Genomic DNA, 21,955 nt, shown 5'->3' on the forward strand with positions numbered 1-21,955 from the left:
CAAAATTTATGATCAAACAAATATTTGAGAATACATTTTCAAAATCAATGGTACACATACATTTGAAGAGAAACTTTCAAAATTTATGGTCAAACAAATATATGAAAATACATATTCAAAATATATGGTCAAACAAATATTTGAAGAGTAATTTCCAAAATCTTATCCAAAATATATGATCAAACACTAGTATAATCTTTGTTCATTAAATATTTACTCTATTTGCATCTCATGTCTCCATAATTGAGGTATTTATAGTGTTAAAAAACAATTGCTATTAAAGTATAATGAGAAGAAAAAAAATAATTAACTTTGTCTTGATCTTCTAAATTGACAATATACCATGTAACTGTTTTTTTTTAAATATATTACAACAGAGAATTATAAACGAAAAGAGTATTTATTTGTCTTTCTTTCTTTTTGTCTTTTTTCTTAAGAAAATTAGTAGTGATTTTTTAATTCAACATTATACGTGACATATTAAAATAACAATATTAGAAAATATTTTGATACATTATAAATAACATTATTTCAAGATCATAAAAAAATCTAAAATTATTTTTAATATTTTATATCCCATCAAATTAAAATACATAAAATAAAACAAAAAAATATCGGACACAAAAATTAGCCTCGTCACGTGATTTATACTTTTACTAAATTAAATAAAGAACCAATACATTCTCCGTATTAAGGAAACACAATCTTTACTTTCTTTGTCAGTAAAGAGAGGGTTTATTTAGTTGACCTTCAAATAAAAATATCAAATCTTAAATGGAAAACTGTAACATCCCACCTTTTCAAAATGCCTAAATTAATTCATACCTTCGTGGAAAGGCAAATAGTGATTAATAAATTAACAATGATGTGTTATGTCATGTTTTAAGTGTTCAATGATAGTATATCAAGTTTTGAAGTTAAGCAAGTTGCGAAATAAAAATTGGCAAAAGTTATCGCACGTTCCGTTTTAATGATTTTTCTGGAATTTGGGTCAAATGTCTGGGACCTTTGCTCCTAGTATATAAAGAGTAATGAGACCCATGACCTATCAAATTGAACGTTTATGATTCTAGTGTCCAAAACATCATCTTTTTATCCATAAAGCTTTAGAATAGATAGATATTCACGTTTATGTAACGACTGCGCAAAAGAGGTGGCTAGTGGGCCCCTAGGTCAGTGGAAGGTTATAGGATCCCATCTTCTTTATTCTAATTTTTTTTCCAGTTCATTCAAATCCACAAAAATCAGAGATTTACACCCTTAATCACTCGTATACATTGATAATCTCATCTTATATCTTTAACGAAAATTGCTCTACGTCACGAGCTCATCATTTTGGTATAGTTTTCTTTGTGGATTGTGTGACGTACCTCCGTGGTGTTTGTGGCAACATGGGTCTTTCTATATTTTGAGGTTTGATCTGTATTTCGAGCTTAAGATCAAGGTAATATCGTCCTTTCATTTATTCTAGCTTTGATAAGCCAAAAATAGTAAGTTGCGATTGAAATCCGTTTCCTTTGTCCGATTATCGTGGTACCTTCTATTCTTGTATGTTGATTGTGGCTATTCCTTATTGTAGTATCAAGGGGGTTTCCGATTAGAAGTTGATTAGACACTGGAATTCATCAAAAAGGTATGTTAAGACTACTCCCTTCTTTCGGCATATTTTCTTACGGCTGTGAGCAATGTAAGGAGATTGTTATTAGTTGGAACCTAGAGTTTTTATATTCCTCCCTTTTGGGATTCTTATTTTTTTGGTAGCGACCCTATGTTAGGCATGGCTTAGAAATTATTCGTATAGGTTTCTATAACTAAATTCCTCAATTTCGGCGTATTGAATTGTTATTGTTGCCCTTGGGGCTATTGTGGTTAGCTGCAAGAATGTGTTCTTCGCCTATGTGGATATGTTTCTGACTAAGAGGGTTAAGTGATCTTAGTCTACTGGGCTATGTTGATGCCTAAGAGGGTTACGTGCTCTTTGCCTATAAGGCTATAGTGTTTTCTAAGAGGGCTATGAAATCTTTGCCTACGAGACTATGTTGTTGCCTAAGAGGGCCATGAAATCTTTTGTTACGGGGCTAGTTTGTTGCCTAAGAGGCTACAAAATCTTTTCCTACGGGGCTATATTGATGCCTAAGAGGGCTATGTGACTGCCTGCGGGGCTAGGGGACTACCAATAGAGGTATATAGATTGAATTCGCATGGGCTTATGGGGCCTATGTAGCTGGTCTTGTTTGTTGTTTGTGCCTGTAGTAACATTATCAGTGATAAGTTTACACAATGTTAGTTTCTATAAGGAGTAGATAGAGATAAATACAATACATCCCCCTTTTTTTTCTATAATTAGCAAACCAAATTCTATCCGACATGTCATTGTTGAAAGATTTTGGCAGATCAACAAAATACAAATTAGACAGTGTTAAACTCAAGTTCTCAATGAACCCAATCCATAATATAATAGGTGAAAGTGACTAAGGTTGATCCTTACTTGGCAATATCTTGTAATCTCTACCAAGCTGCTTAGCTATATACTCTACAAAATCAAGGGCATCGATAATGCCGAAGCAAGAAATATCAAACTTCTTCCTATAAATTTTTTTTGAATCTTTGAAGTACCCTTCATTGTATAAATGAGTAACAAACATCACCATATCAGGTGAAAGTTCTTTGTACACATTATGATCCTCTATACTCAATGACATTGACTTTCTTGATTATACATTTTTAACCTCATGATTCATAATCAATTTATGTAATTTATTACTTTCTGATACCCCATTTATGTTTCTAGTTTCCTCCTTCCTATTAGTGTAACCCCTCAGATTTTGGAAAAGGAAAATATAGCATTTTATGGCTGTTGTTTGTGTTCTACGGGTCCAGTCTACAGGCTGTAGAAGCTTCTACGGACTGTAGAAAGTGGGTTGAATTTTTTGGAAAATTAAGTTCTAGTACCTCATTCTACGACTGACCAGGACAATCCATCAAACTTGTTACGAGTCGTAGATAGGTTCGGTAGAAAAGTCCCAAACTTGGTGAAATTTTTGGGTCAAAGTTGAGTTCTACGGTTTGGGTCTATGAAACGTAAAAGGGTCTACGGACCATAGACTAGTCTCTTCAAAGTTGGATTGAAATTAAAGCTCTAGTACTTGGTCTACGGTTGACCAGTATGGACCGTAAGAAGATCTACAGTCCGTAGGTCTGACTTGTAGACTAGTCCGGCAGTTAAATTTCAGGGTTTTTGGGTCTTTTCCCTATATATTTAATACCTAAGTTACGTCATTTTAGCCCCTATTCTAAGCCCTATATAAGTATTTTAAGTCCTATAACTGCCCATTTTAAAATCATTCTCCTAAATCCCAAATTCCCTACCACACTCATCCCATCCAATTCTTCTCAAGCTAAGAAAGAAGAAGCTAGAGTTTCAACCAATGATCTTCAATTCACTATAACAATTGGACTTTGATCATCAAGGTATGTTAATATTCACCAATGGAGTCCTTTCCTCTATTGGGTCTTTTACAAGTTCAAATTCTCAATTCAAAGTTAGGGTGTTATTCAATATCTATGGGTTCTTCTCAATTATGATTCAATTAGTTGTCTTCTACCTTTTAATACATGAATTGAAGTACTTACATGATTTTTATATAGTTCATATGAACCCATGCACGATCCATGATTTTTTACTATGAACACATGATGAAGCTTATGAACTATGAACCATAGATTTATAAAGATATGCAAGTTTTTATAAATGATGTATATGACTTGAGGATGTTTTTAGATGAAAGTATCAATGAAATTGTTAAATGTTTTCTCAGATGCTACTATGATCATGATTGAGAAAGCCTTTCACAATCATAATCATAGTAGCATATGAGAAAACCTTTCACAATCTCATTGATACTTTCATCTAAAGGCATTCTCAAATCATTTACATCAATTTAATAAAAGCATCCATATCTTTATAACAATCATATTTCATAGTTCATAAGCTTCATCATGTGTTCATAGTCTAAAATCATAGATTATGTATGTGTTCATATGAATTCAACTCAAAACATGTAATTACTTCAAGTCATGCAACAGAAGATAGAAAATAGCTAATAGAATCATAATTGAATTGAACCCATGAAATTTGAATAAAATCCTAACTTTGAATTGAGAATTGAACTTGTAAAATTGGAAAATCTTTGGAACCCTATGGAGGAAAGGACTCCACAGGTGAATACTAATATACCTTAGTGATCAAGGCCTAAAAGCTATGGTGAATTGAAGATCTTGAAGTGAAACCCTAACTTCTTCTTCCTTAGCTTTAGAGAGAACTTTCGGGAAGAACTTTGAGGGAATTAGGGATTTAGGAGAATGATTTTAGAATAATTATTTTTAGAACTTAAAATACTTATATAGGGATTAGAATAGGGGTCAAAACGGCATACATTAGGTACTAGACGCATAAGAAAAGACTAAAATAGCTATGGCAAAAAAAGCTGACGAAACAGATTATGGGAGCCTTCATGGACCGTTTAGCCTTTCCAAGTCATTGAGGGGGGAAGGAGGTCGTGAAGCAGAGGGAAAAAATGGGTTTTTAGATGGCCACCCTAGACCTATCCACATACTGTTTACCCTTCCACATGTCGTTTAGGCAACTGTGGAGGGTTCACGGTTGGGCTAAGGTCCGTGAACCTTCCCGTTCAACCCGCATTACCTTTCCAAATTCCAAGTTGTTTCAATATCCCCCCTTGGGAACATTCATCCTCGAATGGGAGTCAAGCTAGCATGAAGAAAGTATGGGAAAGAGATAGAGAAACCCAACATGAATGCAATCACATAAATGCTCATAACCAAGGAGGAAAATCGACTCCAAGCTAAACTATACTCAAAAATGTATTTCATAAAAATACATGCATGCTTATGGTAACATGAGAATGGCTAATACATATGAATCCGAAAGAAAGAACCTCGAGGAGCTAAATAACTCAAGCTAGAGTAGGAATGAAGGGAAATATATGAGGATATCGAGAGATCATATCAACATCGGCCTCCCAAGTAGTACCCTAAACCATTTGATTCTTCCACAACACTTTTATGGACGCCACTTCTTTGTTCCTCAACTCTCAAACTTATCGGTTCAAAATCTCAACCGAAACTTCTTCATACGAAAGGCTTTCCTTTATACCAAGATTCTCTAATGGTAAAATATATGTTGGATCTCCAATACATTTCTTCAATAAGGACACATGGAATAAAAGATGTACTGAAAATAATTCATAGGGTAAGTTTAATTCATAAGCCCCCACCTTGCCTATCTGCCTCAACACTTGATAAGGAAAAACATAATGGGGAAAGTTTTCCTTTCTTACCAAACCTCATTACACCCTTCATAGGTGAAATTTTCAAGTAAACCCAATCATCAACATCAAACTCAAGATCTTTTCTTCTAAAATCGACAGAGGACTTTTGTCGACTTTGAGCTGTTTTCAACCTTTCTCTAATAAGTCGAACATTTTCCATAGCCTCATGAACCAACTCAGGACCTATAAAAGCAACCTCACTAACTTCAAACCAACCTATAGAAGATTTACACCTCCTACCATAAAGATCCTCAAACGGAGCCATACCAGTACTTGAATGATAATTATTATTATACGCAAACTCAATCAAAGGAAAATGATCATCCCAATTACCCTTGAAGTGAATCACAGAAGCTCTCAACATATCTTCCAAAGTTTGGATAATACGCTCTGTTTGCCCATCGGCTTGAGGATGGAAGACAGTACTAAGCTTGACACAAGTACCAAACCCTTTTTGGAAAGACTTCCGAAATTGAGAAGTAAACTGGGTACCACCATTAGAGATAATAGATAGCGACACTCCATGCAACCTAATCATTTCCTTTAGATACAAATTTGAATAATATTCTGCTGAATATGAAACCTTGACGAGAAGGAAATGAGCTGACTTCGTCTTACGATCCACAATGACCTAAATCAAGTCATGTTGCTAACGGGTGCAGGGTAAACCAACAATTAAGTCCATATTCAAATCTTTCCACTTAAAAGTAGGAATACTAATATCACGGGATAAACCTCCCAGATTATGATGCTCAACTTTCACTTGTTGACAATTAGGACATTTAGCCACAAATTTTTCAATATCCTTCTTCATCTCATTCCATCAATAGACCTCTCATAAGTCGCGGTACATCTTGGTGGCTCCCGGGTGAATGGAATACCGAGAACTATGGGCTTCCACTAAAATTTTCTCCCTCAAATAATCAACATTGGGAGCACACAATCGACCTTGATATCAAAGTACACCATCTCCCTATTGGGAGAAAGTCTCAACTGTCTTTTTAAGCACCGCTTCCTTTAACTCAACTAAAATTGGATCAAGACTTTGCTTGGCTTTCACATCTGACACAAAAGACAATTCTGAACCATTATAAACAACAACAACATCCTCATCGGAATCTACAAAATGAACACCTAACTGAGCTAGTCTATGAACATCATGAACCAATTCTTTCTTATCATGTTTAACATGTACAATGCTTCTCATCGACAACCGACTTAAGGTATCGGCTACACATTGGATTTTCCTGGGTAATAAAGGACACTCATATCATAGTCCTTTAAGAGTTCTAACCATCTACATTGGTGAAGATTTAGATTTTTTTTTATCTTTAATACATATTGCAAACTTTTATGGTCGGTAAAGATATCAACAAAGACATCATACAAGTAATGCCTCCAAATATTTAGGGCAAAAACAACCACCACTAGTTCTAAATCATGGGTATGATAGTTGTTTTCATGTATCTTAAGTTTTCTTGAAGCATAAGTAATAACTTTCCCATTCTGCATAAGAACACACCCTAATCCAATCCTTGAATCATCACAATAAATAACAAACCCATCGGACCCTTCTAGTAGAGTCAACACTGGAGCAGAGGTAAGTCTATCTATCAATTCTTGAAAAATCTTCTCACACGCTTCTGACCATAAGAACTTAACCTTCTTTTGGGTCAATGTCATCAATGGAATGGTAATCGAAGAAAATCCTTCCACAAACAATCTATAATATCTGATCAAACCCAAGAAGCTTCAAATATTCGAAGGGGATAGAGGTCTAGGCTAACTCTTAACCAAATCCTTTTCTTAGGATCTACCTTAATATCCTTACCGAAAACAATGTGACCCAGAAAAGTCACAGATCTCAACCAAAACTCGCGCTTACTAAATTTGGCAAATAGTTGTCGGTCCTTGAGGACTTACAACACAATCCTCAAATGACTGGCATGCTCATCCTTACTCAACGAGTAAATCAAGATGTCATAGATAAACATAATCACAAACATATCAAGAGTTTTGTCTAACCACTTTGTTTAATAAGTCCATGAATGCGGCTGGAGCATTAGTCAAAAAAATGATATAACCAGAAACTATAATGACCCTATCGAGTTCGAAAAGCCATCTTCATAATGTCACTTTCTTTCACCCTCAATTAGTGATAACCCGATCATAGGTCAATGTTAGAGAAGTATATCACTCCTTGGAGTTGGTCAAGCAAATAATCAATCCTTGGAAAAGGATACTTATTCTTAATAATAATCTTGTTCAATTGCCGGTAATCAATACACATGCGAAGTGAACTATCCTTCTCACGAACAAACAAAACTGGAGCACCCCATGGAGAGATACTTGGTCTGATGAAATCCTTATCTAATAAATCTTTCAATTTCTCCTTTAAATCCTTAAGTTCTACCGCTACCATATGGTAAGAAGGACTAGAGATAGGTTGCGTATCTAGGAGAAAGTCAATACTGAGGTCTATTTCCTTTTTGGGAGGGACACCAAGTAGATCATCTAGAAACACCTCCTGAATTCATATACAATGGGGACTGACTCAAGAGTAGGGGTTTTAGAATCCGCATCCCTAACCCGAACAAGATGATATATGCAACCCTTAGAAATCCTTTTTCTAGCTTTTAGGCAAGAAACAAACTGACCCTTAGGCATATAATTTTCCCATTTCCACTCTAGGACGGACTCATTTGGAAAGTGAAGCTTAACCACTTGGGTTCTACAATAAATAAAAGAATAACAAGAATGGAGCTAATCCATACCAAGAATAACATCAAAATCCAACATATCAAGTTCTACTAGATCAACATAAGTGACTCTATGGGATAAGGAGACGTGACAATTCCTATAGACTCTCTTAGCCACGATAGATTCACCAATAGGAGTAGAGATAGAAAAAAGGTCTAACAACACATCTGGAGAAACATCAAATCTCATAGACACATATGGCATCACAAAAGATAAAGTAGCACTGGGATCAAGAAAAGCATAAACATTAATATGAAAAACTTTCAACACACCAGTAACCACATCGGGAGAACCTTCTTGATCATGTCGAGTTTTAAGTGCATAGAATAGGTTTTGTTTTGGAGAACTTGAACCCAAACCATTGGGCATAGCTTGGCTACCATCTCTTTCCTTAGAAGCAAACAACGAACAATCCCTCATCTTGCTACAACTCTTACCACAACTAAAGCAACTATATGTACTGGCTAAGCATTTACTATCATGCTTCCATCCACACCTAGCATGAGCATAAAAAGAAGATCTACCAACATTTTTCATTAAGGCTTAGGTTTATAAACCATATCTTTGTTGAACATCAGAACCGGAGCATTAGAGGAACCTAGACCGGAGAACCTTTGTCAGAATCTAGAATGGCCATGTCCATAGGACCTCGAATGTGAAAAGTCACCATCACCGGTCTTTGCCTCTTTGCTTCCGTAGATCTTTCCTTAAGCTTTTCCTCTTCAATTTATTGAGCATGTTGTCATGTCCCGCCACTATCTGAGCCAAATTTTGCAGCCAAGAAGGCGTAGAGGTTTCTAGAGTCAAGTAGAGAACTCTAGAATACCTTAGATATTTCAAGAAGGCCTTGGAGAATTCTAGGCTATGTAGAATTCTCTAAAAAGGGGGCCAAAGTGTAAATACTCTAGGGACTTCTCATGTAAATATTAATTGCAGTTTAGTCCTTAGGAAGTAGTATAAATAGAGGTGCCTCCCATTTGCAAGGCATCACTCAAGTGTAAAGCATTCTCCAAAGCAATACAAAAAGCCTTCTTCCAAAACTCTCTCTTTGTTCTTTCTAAGTCTTTCCTTAAAGCATTCTCTTAGCGATCTAAGTCTTAAAGGCTTCCTTGAGTTTACAAGATCTTGAAAGAGTAGTGAGTAAATTGTCAAGGGCCACACGGAACGTTAGCCAACTCTCTAAGTCCATGACAAAGTGGTATCAGAGCGAAGGTTTGATACTAAGGGAATGATAACCGAAGGAGACGTGAACGCCACTAGCACCACCAACATCCGTCCGAATGGTGGAAAGAAGTCCCGAAAGGGAAAGAAGCACCAAAAGAGTCCTGAGGAAATGTTGCTGGATCCTACACCAAGCGAGGCGCTAACATCTCATCCACCCTCGACCACCGAGGCCAGTGACGATGAACACGGCGAAGGGGCCATCGACGTCACCGCAGGAGAAGAGTGGGTCTCAAGGGTTGAAGTGGCCAGGCAGGTCGTGGAGATATTAGGCCGGCGCATGAATGTAGCCGATGGCAAATTCAAGACTCTTGAAGACTTCACCCTTGAAGAGACCGAAAACATCCGTAAGGAGTTGGAGGGACGTCAGCGGGCCGAGTTCGAGATGAAGGAGGCCATCACTTCCTTGGAGTGCCGACTCATGGAGGCATTGAACACCATTGAAACCATGAAGGCCAAAATGAGGACACTCAAGGAAGGCATGAAAGCTGGAGGATCTGCATCACCCGACCGTGATAGGGAGGCCAGGGTCGAGGCTCCCAAGACACCTATGTTTAAAGGCATCCGCGATGCTCAAGAGGTGGAGAATTTTTTATGGCACTTGGAGAATTACTTCAAGTGTAGCCGAGTGAAGAGTGACGAGACCAAGATCAACACTGTCGTGCTGTATCTTTCAGAGATGGCCATGTTGTGATGGAGGCGCAAAGAAGCCGAGATAGGGAAGGGGACGTGCACCATCAACACGTGGGAGCAATTTCATGAAGAATTCAAAAAAGCCTTCTTTCCTAACAACGTCATATATGAGGTTAGGCGCAAGTTCAGGGAGCTGAAGCAAACAGGAAGCATTCGGGCGTACGTGAAAGAGTTCACAACTCTAACGCTTCAGATTCCCAACCTCACGGACAAAGACATGTTGTTCCACTTCATGGACGGGTTGCAGAATTGGGCCAAGACGGAGTTGGAGCGGCGACAGGTCAAGACCATAGACGAAGCCATCACACAGGCGGAGTCTTTGATAGATTTTAAGCATGATCGGCATGACAAGGCAAAGGGCAAGGATGCAAGGAGCAGTCATGCCAAAGGTGGGGGAGACCGTGGCCGTGGCAAGGAGCAACAGGCACACCCCAAGCAGCACGACCCCCACAAGCCGGACAGCAGACGGTTCGTGCGCCAGAACTACACGGAGAAGAAGGCGCAGACCACTAAGGGAGATGGTTGCTACATATGCGGAGGACCACACGGCTATGCCAGGTGCCCAGAGATGAAGAACCTTGGTGCCATCCTACGCGAACGGAAGGAGAAGGACGCACAGGAGCAAGGGCAAGACGCAGGCACGACGCAGTTGGGCATGGTTGGACTATGCGGGGCGATAGCCAAGCAGACAGAGAAGCCATGAGACTTCAGCACGCAGTATGTAGACATCTCCATTAATGGACGTACAGCTCGTGCCATGGTGGACATCGGGGCAGAAGCAAACATCATGACCAAGACGGCGGCAGAGAGGTTAGGGCTGAACTATGTTCCAAGCAACACCCGCCTCAAGACGGTCAATGCACCACCGACCCCCGTGTGCGGAATCACCCAAAGAGTGAGCATCACGTTAGGAAGTTGGCAAGGTAAGACAAACTTTACCGTCACTCCTTTGGATATCTTTGACATTATTCTTGGGCAAGAGTTTTTCCAGCGTTGTCATACGATAATCGACCCCCACCTCCAACGACTCATGGTCATGGAGCGGGAGGGGTCGTGCATGGTGCCTCTAGTCAAGGTGCCAAAGAAGAAAGGACATGCCCTTCTATCAGCCATGCAGATTGTAAAGGGCCTAAAGAAAGGAGACCCGACGTTCTTGGCCACCATTGCAAGTTCGAAGGAAGACAATGGTGATAAGAAATCCTTGCCACCGATCGTAGAGAAGGTCCTTGAAGAAAACAAGGACGTGATGCCGGCCGAGCTGCCAAAGACCCTACCTCCGAGGCGCGAGGTAGACCACAAGATAGAGCTGGAGGTTGGAGCTAAGCCACCTGCACATGCCCCTTACCGCATGGCTCCACCCGAACTAGAGGAGCTAAGGAAACAGTTGAAAGAGCTCCTCGAAGCCGGTCACATTCGTCCATCTAAGGCACCTTATGGCGCGTCGATATTATTCCAAAAGAAGAAGGACGGATCCTTGCGCTTATGCATCGACTATCGGGCGATTAATAAGGTAACGATTAAGAACAAATATCCTATCCCGCTTATCACAGATTTATTTGACAGACTTAGACAGGCCAAGTACTTCACGAAGATGGACCTCCGAAAAGGATACTACCAAGTACGCATCGCAGAAGGAGATGAGCCAAAGACAGCGTGCGTAACCAAATATGGAGCATACGAGTGGCTGGTGATGCCTTTTGGCCTAACCAACGCACCCGCCACGTTCTGCACGCTGATGGACAAGATCTTTCACCCCTACCTAGATCAGTTCGTGGTGGTGTACTTGGACGACACAGTCATCTACAACAACACCTTGGAGGAGCACGCAGAGCATTTAAGGAAAGTCTTCCAAGTCTTAAGAGAAAACCAGCTTTATGTTAAGCAGGAGAAATGCGAGTTCGCCCAACATTAAGTGCATTTCTTGGGGCATATCATCAGCCAGGGCGAACTACGGATGGACGCCACCAAAGTACGGGCAATCCAAGAATGGGAGGTGCCCACCAACGTGACCGAGCTACGATCGTTTCTCGGACTTGCGAATTATTATCGCAGGTTCATAAGGGGTTACTCCGCAAAGGCCGCTCCGCTGACTGAGTTATTAAAGAAAAATAAGTCGTGGGTGTGGAGCGCGGAGTGCAAGCAAGCGTTCAAAGGTCTCAAGGCCGCGATAACAGAAGAGCCGGTCTTGACGTTGCCCAACTTCTCAAAGACCTTCGAAGTACACACGGATGCCTCAGACTTCGCCATTGGGGGAGTCTTAATGCAGGAAAGACACCCCATAGCATTCAAGAGCCGCAAGCTGAACGAGACCGAGCGGCGCTATACAGTACAAGAAAAGGAAATGACGGCCATCGTACATTGCTTGCGCACGTGGCGACACTACTTGCTAGGCTCCAAGTTCGTAGTGAAGACAGACAATGTAGCCACTAGCTACTTTCAATCACAGAAGAAGATCACCCCAAAACAAGCTAGGTGGCAGGACTTTCTAGCCGAGTTCGACTACGCCTTGGAGTATAAGCCAGGAAGAGGCAACGTTGTGGCCGATGCGCTAAGCAGGAAGGCCGAACTTGCTGCCATCGCAACAACCCATTGTGATATTAGAGATGCAATCAGGGATGACATGCAACATGATCCCGAGGCCAAGAAGCTGATGGAGTTAGCCGCCCAAGGCAAGACTAGGCGCTTTTGGGTGGAGGATGGCCTCTTACTCACGACCGATCGAAGGGTCTACGTGCCGAAGTTCGGCACCGTCAGGCGGCGAATAATCAAGGAAAGCCACGACACACCGTGGGCCGGGCATCCAAGGCAGCGAAGAACGAGGGCACTGATCGAGGCAATCTATTTCTGGCCACGCATGCGGGACGATATCGAGTGCTATATGCACACCTGTCTTGTGTGCCAGCAAGACAAGGTAGAACAAAGGCATCTGGGAGGCCTATTGGAACCACTACCCGTAGCGGAACGTCCATGGGAAAGCGTAACTATGGACTTCATCACCTCCCTACCCAAGTCCGACGGGTACGGAACTATCATGGTCGTGGTGGACAGGTTCTTAAAGTACGCTACCTTCATACCCACCACAGCCGGATGCACCGCAAAGGAAGCTGCTCGATTGTTCTTCAAGAACGTGGTGAAATACTGGGGTTTGCCAAGACACATCATTAGCGACTGAGACCTCCGCTTTACTGGAAACTTTTGGAGGGAGTTGTTCGAAATACTTGGCATAAAACTTCATTTCTCCACAAGTTTTCACCCGCAGACCGACGGCCAGACCGAACGCGTCAATGCCCTGCTGGAGTGCTACTTAAGGCACTATGTTAGTGCGCATCAGAAGGATTGGGCCAGACTCCTAGACATGGCACAGTTTTCTTATAACTTACAAAGGAGTGAGTCCACCAGGCGCACACCATTTGAATTGGCGACGGGCCAACAGCCCCAAACTCCGCATTCTTTACCGGCCGCTTTCGAAGGGAAGAGTTTGGGAGCTTACCATCTTGCCAAAGGATGGGAAGAGCAGCTTGACACTGCCAAGTCCTACTTGGACAAGGCAGCAAGCAAGATGAAAAAGTTTGCCGACCGCAAGAGGCGTCCCACAGACTATAAGGAAGGCGACATGGTCTTGGTGAAATTCAATCCAAGACAATTCAAGGCACTAAGGGGCGTTCATCAAAACTTAGTGCGAAGGTATGAGGGTCCGTTCAAGATCGTTGCCAAGGTAGGCAAGATCTCATACAAGGTGGAGTTGCCTCCACACTTCAAAATCCATCCGGTGTTTCATGCAAGCGTCCTTAAGCCTTACCATGAGGACAAGGAAAACACCAGCCGGAACCAACCCCGCCGGGCCCCCATCACTGTCACCGCCTCGCATGACCGGGAGATCGAATCTATCATAGATTATCAAGCCAAACGGAAGCGGGGTCAACAAGCCAGCGCCATGTTCCTTGTGCATTGGAAGGGACAATCTCCGGAGGAGGCCACATGGGAGAAATATGAAGACTTGTAGCAATTTAAAGACCAAGTCCGGGATTTTCTGCAGCAATGCGCCGCGGTCATCGCATCATCAGGTGGGGAGCGTGTCATGTCCCGCCACTGTCCGAGCCAAATTTTGCAGCCAAGAAGGCGTAGAGGTTTCTAGAGTCAAGTATAGAATTCTAGAATACCTTATATATTTCAAGAAGGCCTTGGAGAATTCTAGGCTATGTAGAATTCTCTAGAAAGGGGGCCAAAGTGTAAATACTCTAGGGACTTCTCATGTAAATATTAATTGCACTTTAGTCCTTAGGAAGTAGTATAAATAGAGGTGCCTCCCATTTGCAAGGCATCACTCAAGTGTAAAGCATTCTCCAAAGCAATACAAAAAGCCTTCTTCCAAAACTCTCTCTTTGTTCTTTCTAAGTCTTTCCTTAAAGCATTCTCTTAGCGATCTAAGTCTTAAAGGCTTCCTTGAGTTTACAAGATCTTGAAAGAGTAGTGAGTAAATTGTCAAGGGCCACACGGAACGTTAGCCAACTCTCTAAGTCCGTGACAATGTGTACTCAAATAAGAAATATCCATTTCCCTAATAAGCATAATGGTACCAATTTCTTTAGCCACCATTTTGGACACACCTAAAACTTATTCATCCTTGGCCTAGAATCGACAACCATATAAAGAGCATATTTGGAAATTTTGTGAATTTCCAAGCATAGTCTTTCACACTAATATTCCCTTGAAAAAGTTTAATGAGCTCAGGTACTTTGGCCTCCCTCATCTTAAGGGGAAAAACCAATCAAGGAAAGCAACTTTAAACTTTTCCCATTTAATAGGACCTGTATCAACCACCCTCTTTTTCTTCCATTAATTGAACCAAACTTGAGCAAAACCCTTAAGTTGATAAGTGGACAATTGTGACTTTTCCACTGGCATCACTCCCATGGTAATAAAAACCTTATAAACCTCATCAATGAACACTTGAGGATCTTTCTCAATCGTGGAACCATAAAATTCCAAGGTAATTATTCTAGTGAAGTCCCTCCCTCTAGTTTCTGTCGTAGCCACACTTGGGTTCACGAGTTCCACAACCTCTCTATTGGCTTGAGCCATCATAGTTTGATCCAACACTTGAAAAGTGGCTCGAAACTCTGCATTAGTCACTTGTTCGGTCAAAGGGTTGGCCGGAACTTGAGGATATTCTTGTTACATATTCTCACCTGTATTTTTTCTAACGTATGCTCTTTAAGGGGACATATCCTAAAAATCATTGGATAAGGATTAGGAGAGAGACATTTAGAGTTATACTTGATATACCCATATTACACTTCCCTAAAAAAGTATAAGCGGTCGTCGCCAAATAAAGAACCTAACTGAGGTTAGGATCGATCTCATGAGGAATATGGTTTAGACTTAGGCTAATTTATGGTTATTTGTACTTTTAGTCATATTTACTTCTGTAAAGAGGGGATTTATAAATAAAGTAATAGTTGATTGTTTTGTAGTAACAAGTTAACAAGATTCACAGTTTGTAATATCAATATGAGATGAAACTAGCACAAATGTGTTCCCACAAGTTCTTGACACAACAATCTTAATAATAGTAACTCTTTCCTAGTGTTAACATGCAAGGTTGGTAAGCTAGGTATTTCCTAAGTGATTTGTCGTCCAATTAGGGAATTTTACCACGCAAGTTGGCCGGTCTACGAGTGTATGCTTTACTAACCCTTATCCTTAAGGTAGGTGGGTCGGGCAATTAGATAGTGGATTATAACGTTACATCTCCATTGTTAAATATCTTTCTCATTCATAACTTCCTTGGTCGGGCAAGTAGGAATGAGGCGAGTTCTAACGTTGCACACCATTAAAAAGCATTCAAAACGAAGAGATTAACAATGAATGCATAAAAACTTTTTTAGAATCACTTAATTAATTATTAGTTTTACGTTGTTAATTACTCAGGGTTCTCATAATTCTAGTTCCAAATTTAGTTATTCATGCTTAAGTTATCACAATTCTTAATAGGGTTAAAAATATAAATGATGAACTTACAATTAGAATAGATGAAATCCGAAATCGTGAATTGAAGAACAAATGCAAATTTCATAAACCAAACTTCAAGAATTAAATGCTAAAAATGTTAGCAATATAATTCCCAAACCTAAAACAAAGTATCTCAGAAAGGTCTAACAACCCAAAAACGAAATTTACAACCAATATTTATAGAAAATAAATTCTAAAGCAAGTAGGAAAAGGAAGACTAAGGAAATCCGGTCTTGAGAAGTGTCACCTACTATTGGCCCCCACAGCTTGTCGAAGGAACGACAACTCGTTGGTGCCTTCGTCGCTCAATTGTTAGTCAATATTCCAGTAAGTGCCATCGACGGGCCTGACCTAGGGTCCGCAAGTCCATCGACGGCCCGTCCTGTTCATCTGTCATTCATGGACTGGAAGGCATCCTTCTTGAAGTTATCTGCCACTCCTTGTAACACCCCATATGCTAGAACAACCAAAATGCAGATTTCAGAAGTTCAGGTGCCACCGACGGGAACTACCACAGACCGTAGGGAGACCGACGAACCGTGATCCAGGTCAGTGGATTGACCCCTCAGAACCTGGTCTCTAAAGTCGATCGACGGACAGACAGGACAAATCGTGGATCAATCCACGGATCGTCGATTAGTCCGTAGGTCGAGACCCTCAGGACCCCCGAAAACCCATCCTGAAGTCAATCGACGGACTGACATGATGGATCATCGATCAGTCCGTAGGTCGAGACCCTCAGGACCCCCAGAACCCATCCTCTGAAGTCGATCGACGGACTGATAGAACGGATCGTGGATCAGTCAATGGACCGTCAATCAGTCTGTAGGTGGCTTCAGCAGATTTTAAGTTAGGTGTTGTTTGGTTTTTTCCTTATGCGTTGGACCCCTAAACTACGTCGTTTAACCCTAAACTACGTGGTTTTGGTTAGTTTTAGCCTAGTTACTAAATTATAATTTACCCTAAGCAAATCATTCACCAAAAAACTTAGAAAATTAGAACGCAGAAGGAGAAAGAGTCGACCAAGCCCTAGTCCAAGAACGCAATAGGTTTTCATCAATTTCAGCTCCAAAATTGAAATATTTTTCCGTGGAATTCTTCACCAGGTATGTGGGATTTCACTAGTGGGTTCCTTTCACCCATTAGGTCCCTATATTTCAGTCATAATCTTAATTCCCTTCATATTATCTAGACCTAGGGTTTCTTGAATGTTAGAAATTGTTGGGTTTTAGCTGTTAGAATGATCCAAATAAGATTATCATGTTATTGCTCAGTTCCTTGTATAATATTCAGAACCCTAGTTGTATGTATTCGTTTAGTTCATGAATTATACATGCTAGGTTAGATTATTCAGATTATTCAGTTATACACATGCTTCAGTTTACGAATGTCATATTATCAGTTATAATTGTTACATTCTCAGAGTTTGCATGTCAGTAATTGATCTATCCAGTACTTCAGTATTTCAGTCATAATATTTATTATATACATTCTAATTGGGAGTAGCTTAATACCGAGTGGACTAGGGTCAGTCACCCTTAAGTCCCAGAACTACGTTCCCCATAGGTTGTAAGTAGTCCCCTCTGTGGGCATTATTTTAGTGATCACGCCAGTCATGCCTCTATACCTTTGGCCGGGTATATTGGGTCCTCTCGATGAGGCGTATACATCGGACTCCACATTTATCTCATGTGTTTTTATGTCGGTTATTATTATCTCCTTTACAGTCAGATTCTACTACATTGACCATGTTATCAGCTTTAGTTCAAACTTCAGTTTCAACATGTTATAAAACTTGGTCATTGCATTCAGTTATTTCATGCTCAGTATCCTCAGCTTAGTATCATGTTTATCTCTTATCATTGTTCAGATATTGTGCTTTGGTTCAATTATGATTATTGTTCAGCTTTACTTTATCTTGCATGCTCAGTACCTTTCAAGTACTGATGCATACTCTGCGCTATATCTTCTCGTTATGTAGATTCAGGTTTTCAGCTTCCAGATCACGCATAGATCGGTTCCCGATCTTCAGTTCAGCAACATCAGTGGTGAGTCCTCATTCTTCGAGGATAGTTGGCATGATTATCTTTCTTTGCTTTTAGTTTTAGTTTCAATTTTTGCTAGATTTAGCTGGGGGCATGTCCCAACATTTCTAGTCAGTTAGAGGCTATTTTCAGACATAGTTAGATTCAGTTGTAGTGTTAGAGTTTGAATTTTCAGTTGTTTTGTTAAACTCTCAGTTTTCATATTATTCAGATTTAGTATATGGGTATTCCCCATCATTTCAGATTATCTTATGATTTAGCTTCCGCACATTATTTCTTTACTTCAGTTTATTTATTATTCTTATGATATGCCAGCAGGGTTATCTTGGGGTCATCCATGATCCTAGGTCTCGTGTCCGCGTCCTGGGGTAGCTTCGGGGCGTGACACTCATCATGTACGACTCAGAGTGAAAACTACGGCTCGTCGATTGCTTTCATCACTCAACACTTAGTTCCATTTTCTCAGCACTTTACCCACGCTTTCCACCTATGGCTCGTCAAAGGAATGACATCTCATAGGTGGGTTCGTCAGTCGCCAAAATTCTTGATGTTTCAATACTTTGAATACCAACTGCTCCAAAAACTATTTCCTACAAAATTAAACCAAAATACCATCACATATAATAATAAAATGCTTAAGACTCACACAAAACTCTAAGTTTAATGCATCAGAAATACTATAAGCTCACGGTACATCAACACTCTATCACACGACTTGAGAATGATAAAAGAAGTGGAATTTCTTGAACATCTTATAGCCTCCTATCCATAAGTGTGGCATGTTTGACACTCATGAACAAGACTCTACTCAATGTGATTTGTGAGACATCATAGGACCTTTCTAAACCTTGTGGTTTGAATACTAAGTGTGCATGACCCAAAGTATACTCTAGGTGTAACATGACATATAGAACCCCGAAAGGCCCTGCACAAGACACTTAGAATACATTATACAAGATATTAGAAAAGAATATTTCAAAAGAAGAATTTTCACTTCATAAAAGAGTTTGACAAAGCGGAAGTCTAACATAGTCTCAACAGGCCATATACTACATCAAAATAAGTGGTTGGGACATAACCCATACACCACATACAATATTTGAAAATAGAATAAACAAAACTATAAAAGTGTCTTGCTCCTCGTAACATGATGACTTACCAATCTTCAAATGCCAAGAGAGAGATCAACTAGCCACGAGTATGCAAGATAGGAACGTCGGATCCTACATCAGTGAAACAATGTAGGCACAAGTATGCATTAGTACATGGGATTTACTAAGTATGATAGCAATGTTTAAACGATATGAAATCATGCTAAAAGGACTTTACATGACATAGAATGACCAAGCTAAAACATAAGGTGAAATGTTAGGAAAACACAAGTCATAATCATGGTGAATGCAAGCTTATCATATATAAAACACTTAGTGAGATACTTTGAAAGTAACCTTAGTTCATTATTATGGGGCGTTTACCATTAACCGACATAGACCATATGGACTAAAACATGGAATTTGGTGTCTATCCCACTCCGGAAAGAGATATCCTACTTGACAAGGTAAGGACCATAAACTTCTAGCTTGCATGGATCCACTAGCTAAGACATCCTACCGGGGCACGTAGTTAGAGCCAATGAGATTGGTACTAGAGACCTGTAACGGGAGAGCCTCCATCTCCATATCCTCTCGGTGCTAAGTAAATTCCCACATAATTGTCATTAATCATATTCATTTAATCATCTATTGAAAGGAACAATTAAGTAATCAATCCAAGCTAAAGTTATTTAGAATTTCTCCTAAAACATGATTCAACTTAGGTGAGAAAATCTTTCAACCTTATGAATCATTATGTGAGAAAGCCTTTCACAATCATGATCATAGTAGCATGTGGAGATAACCTTTCACAATCTCATCGATACTTTCATCTAAAAGCATCCTCAAATAATTTACATCAATTTCATAAAAATAAGCATATCTTTATAAAAATCATATTTCAATGTTCATAAGTTTCATCATGTGTTCATAGTCTAAAATCATGGATCATGCATGGGTTCATCTGAATTCTACTCAAAAACATGTAATTACTTCAATTCATGCAATAGAAGATAGAAAATAACTGTTGAATCATAATTGAATTGAACCCATGAAGATTGAATAAAACCCTAACTTTGAATTTAGAATTGAACTTGTAAAATTGAATGATCTTCGGAACACTATGAAGGAAAGGAATCTGTAGGTGAATACTAATATACATTAATGATCAAGGCCCATGAATTGGGATCTTGAAGTAAAACCCCAACTTCTTCCTCCTTAGCTTTAGAAAGAACTTAGGGGAAGAACTTGGAGGAAAATTAGGAATTTAGGAGAATGATTTTAGAATGGGTAGTTTTAGGACTTAAAAATACTTATATAGGGGTTAAAATTACATACCTTAGGTATTAGAAGCATAGAAAAAGGCTAAAATAGCCCTAACTAAAAAAGTTAATGGAACACCAGCATGGGAGCCTTCACGGACCGTTTAGTCCTTCATGGCTCGTGAAGTGGGGTCGTGAACCAGAGGGAAAAATTTGGATTTCTTAGATGGCCACCCTAGCCCTCTTCATGGGCCGTTTACCCTTCCACGGGCTGTTTAGGCAAACGTGGAGGGTTCACAGTTGGGCTAAGGTCCGTGGACCTGACTGTTAAACCTGCCTTACCTTTTCCAAATTCCAAGGTGTTACATAAATGCTCTTTTCAACTCTATTTATTTCTATTATCTTGTATGATATATGATAAGTGACTTGTGTAGATTTTTTTGGGGTTCTATACGCCATGTTATACCTAGGGTATACTTTGGGTTTTGACAATTAGATTTCTCATTTTTCGTCTTCTCCCGTAAACTCTCACTTCTTCCTCATGTTTTCTTAACTTACGCTTCAATTCTTTATTTTTAGTTTCATCCTCACTTTCTGATTGTTCAGACTATTAAGAGGCTAACAACTTCTTGAAAGAAAACACCCAATGATTTCCTTGCTTTTTTCTTGTTGGTTACACTATCTGAACTAGTTGATTCTTTCTGATATTGAGTTGAAAACGAAAAGCGTCCCCAAAGAGATAATGAAAATTGATATGGGGTTGATGAGCTCAAGCATGCTGATGCTATTTAGTTTGGAGGAAGTAGAAGATTTGTTAGAAAAAGCCAAGAATTAAAATTTCTTAGGTATATCATTGGTGGGTTTTTTGGTTATTGGTCACTGAACCATAGATAAGAATATAAAGGGAAGATGAGGTTCTGCCATTAGAAGGGTTTTAGGGGTTTTGCAAGCAATACATCTACGAATTACAGCTGTGGACTCTTATTTGTGTTGGGTTGGGCCAAAATAAAAGTACATGGAGTTCCTTATGGGCTAAATTCCCATGCGTTTGTGCGGATTGTAGTGTTTAATTTTTGTCTCTTTTCTATTTCAGGTGTTTTATTTTTATTGTAGCTGCTCATGTAATGGGAATTTCTGGACCAAAGTCTAAACCTAATTCGGTCGAAGGAGGATTTGTGGACCAAAATGAACTGAGAGGATTTGTTGAAGATGGAGTTGATATTGGTACCAAAGCATCTCTGACACTGGCACTTGAGAAGATCCGAGCAGAGTTGAGGTACTGCAAGATTCCAGTGCTTCTTTAACCAACCTATATGAATTTCTTCGATTATAAATTATCTCGTCTATACTTATGGTGTGATTTCTTTTTATTGGCAGACATGAATGTGCTGGAAAAGCAGTAAACAGAGGAATATTAGAATATCTAGAGAAAGTATGAAAGGAAGTTTAGTTCTTGTTAGATGTTCATATATCTTTTTCTTGTAGATTTTACATGACTCGATTCTTTTTATTGTAGAGTG

The 21,955-nt window shown here is 39.7% G+C and overlaps 1 pseudogene; it reads right to left on the bottom strand.

The window, feature by feature from the left end:
- Positions 1-2,471: 2,471 nt before the first annotated feature.
- On the bottom strand, positions 2,472-21,298 carry LOC125837454 (uncharacterized; annotated as a pseudogene).
- Positions 21,299-21,955: the final 657 nt, after the last annotated feature.

Source organism: Solanum verrucosum, unplaced genomic scaffold (assembly GCF_900185275.1).
Source record: "Solanum verrucosum unplaced genomic scaffold, falcon-dt-bn FXZP01000147.1, whole genome shotgun sequence".
Taxonomy (NCBI): domain Eukaryota; kingdom Viridiplantae; phylum Streptophyta; class Magnoliopsida; order Solanales; family Solanaceae; genus Solanum; species Solanum verrucosum.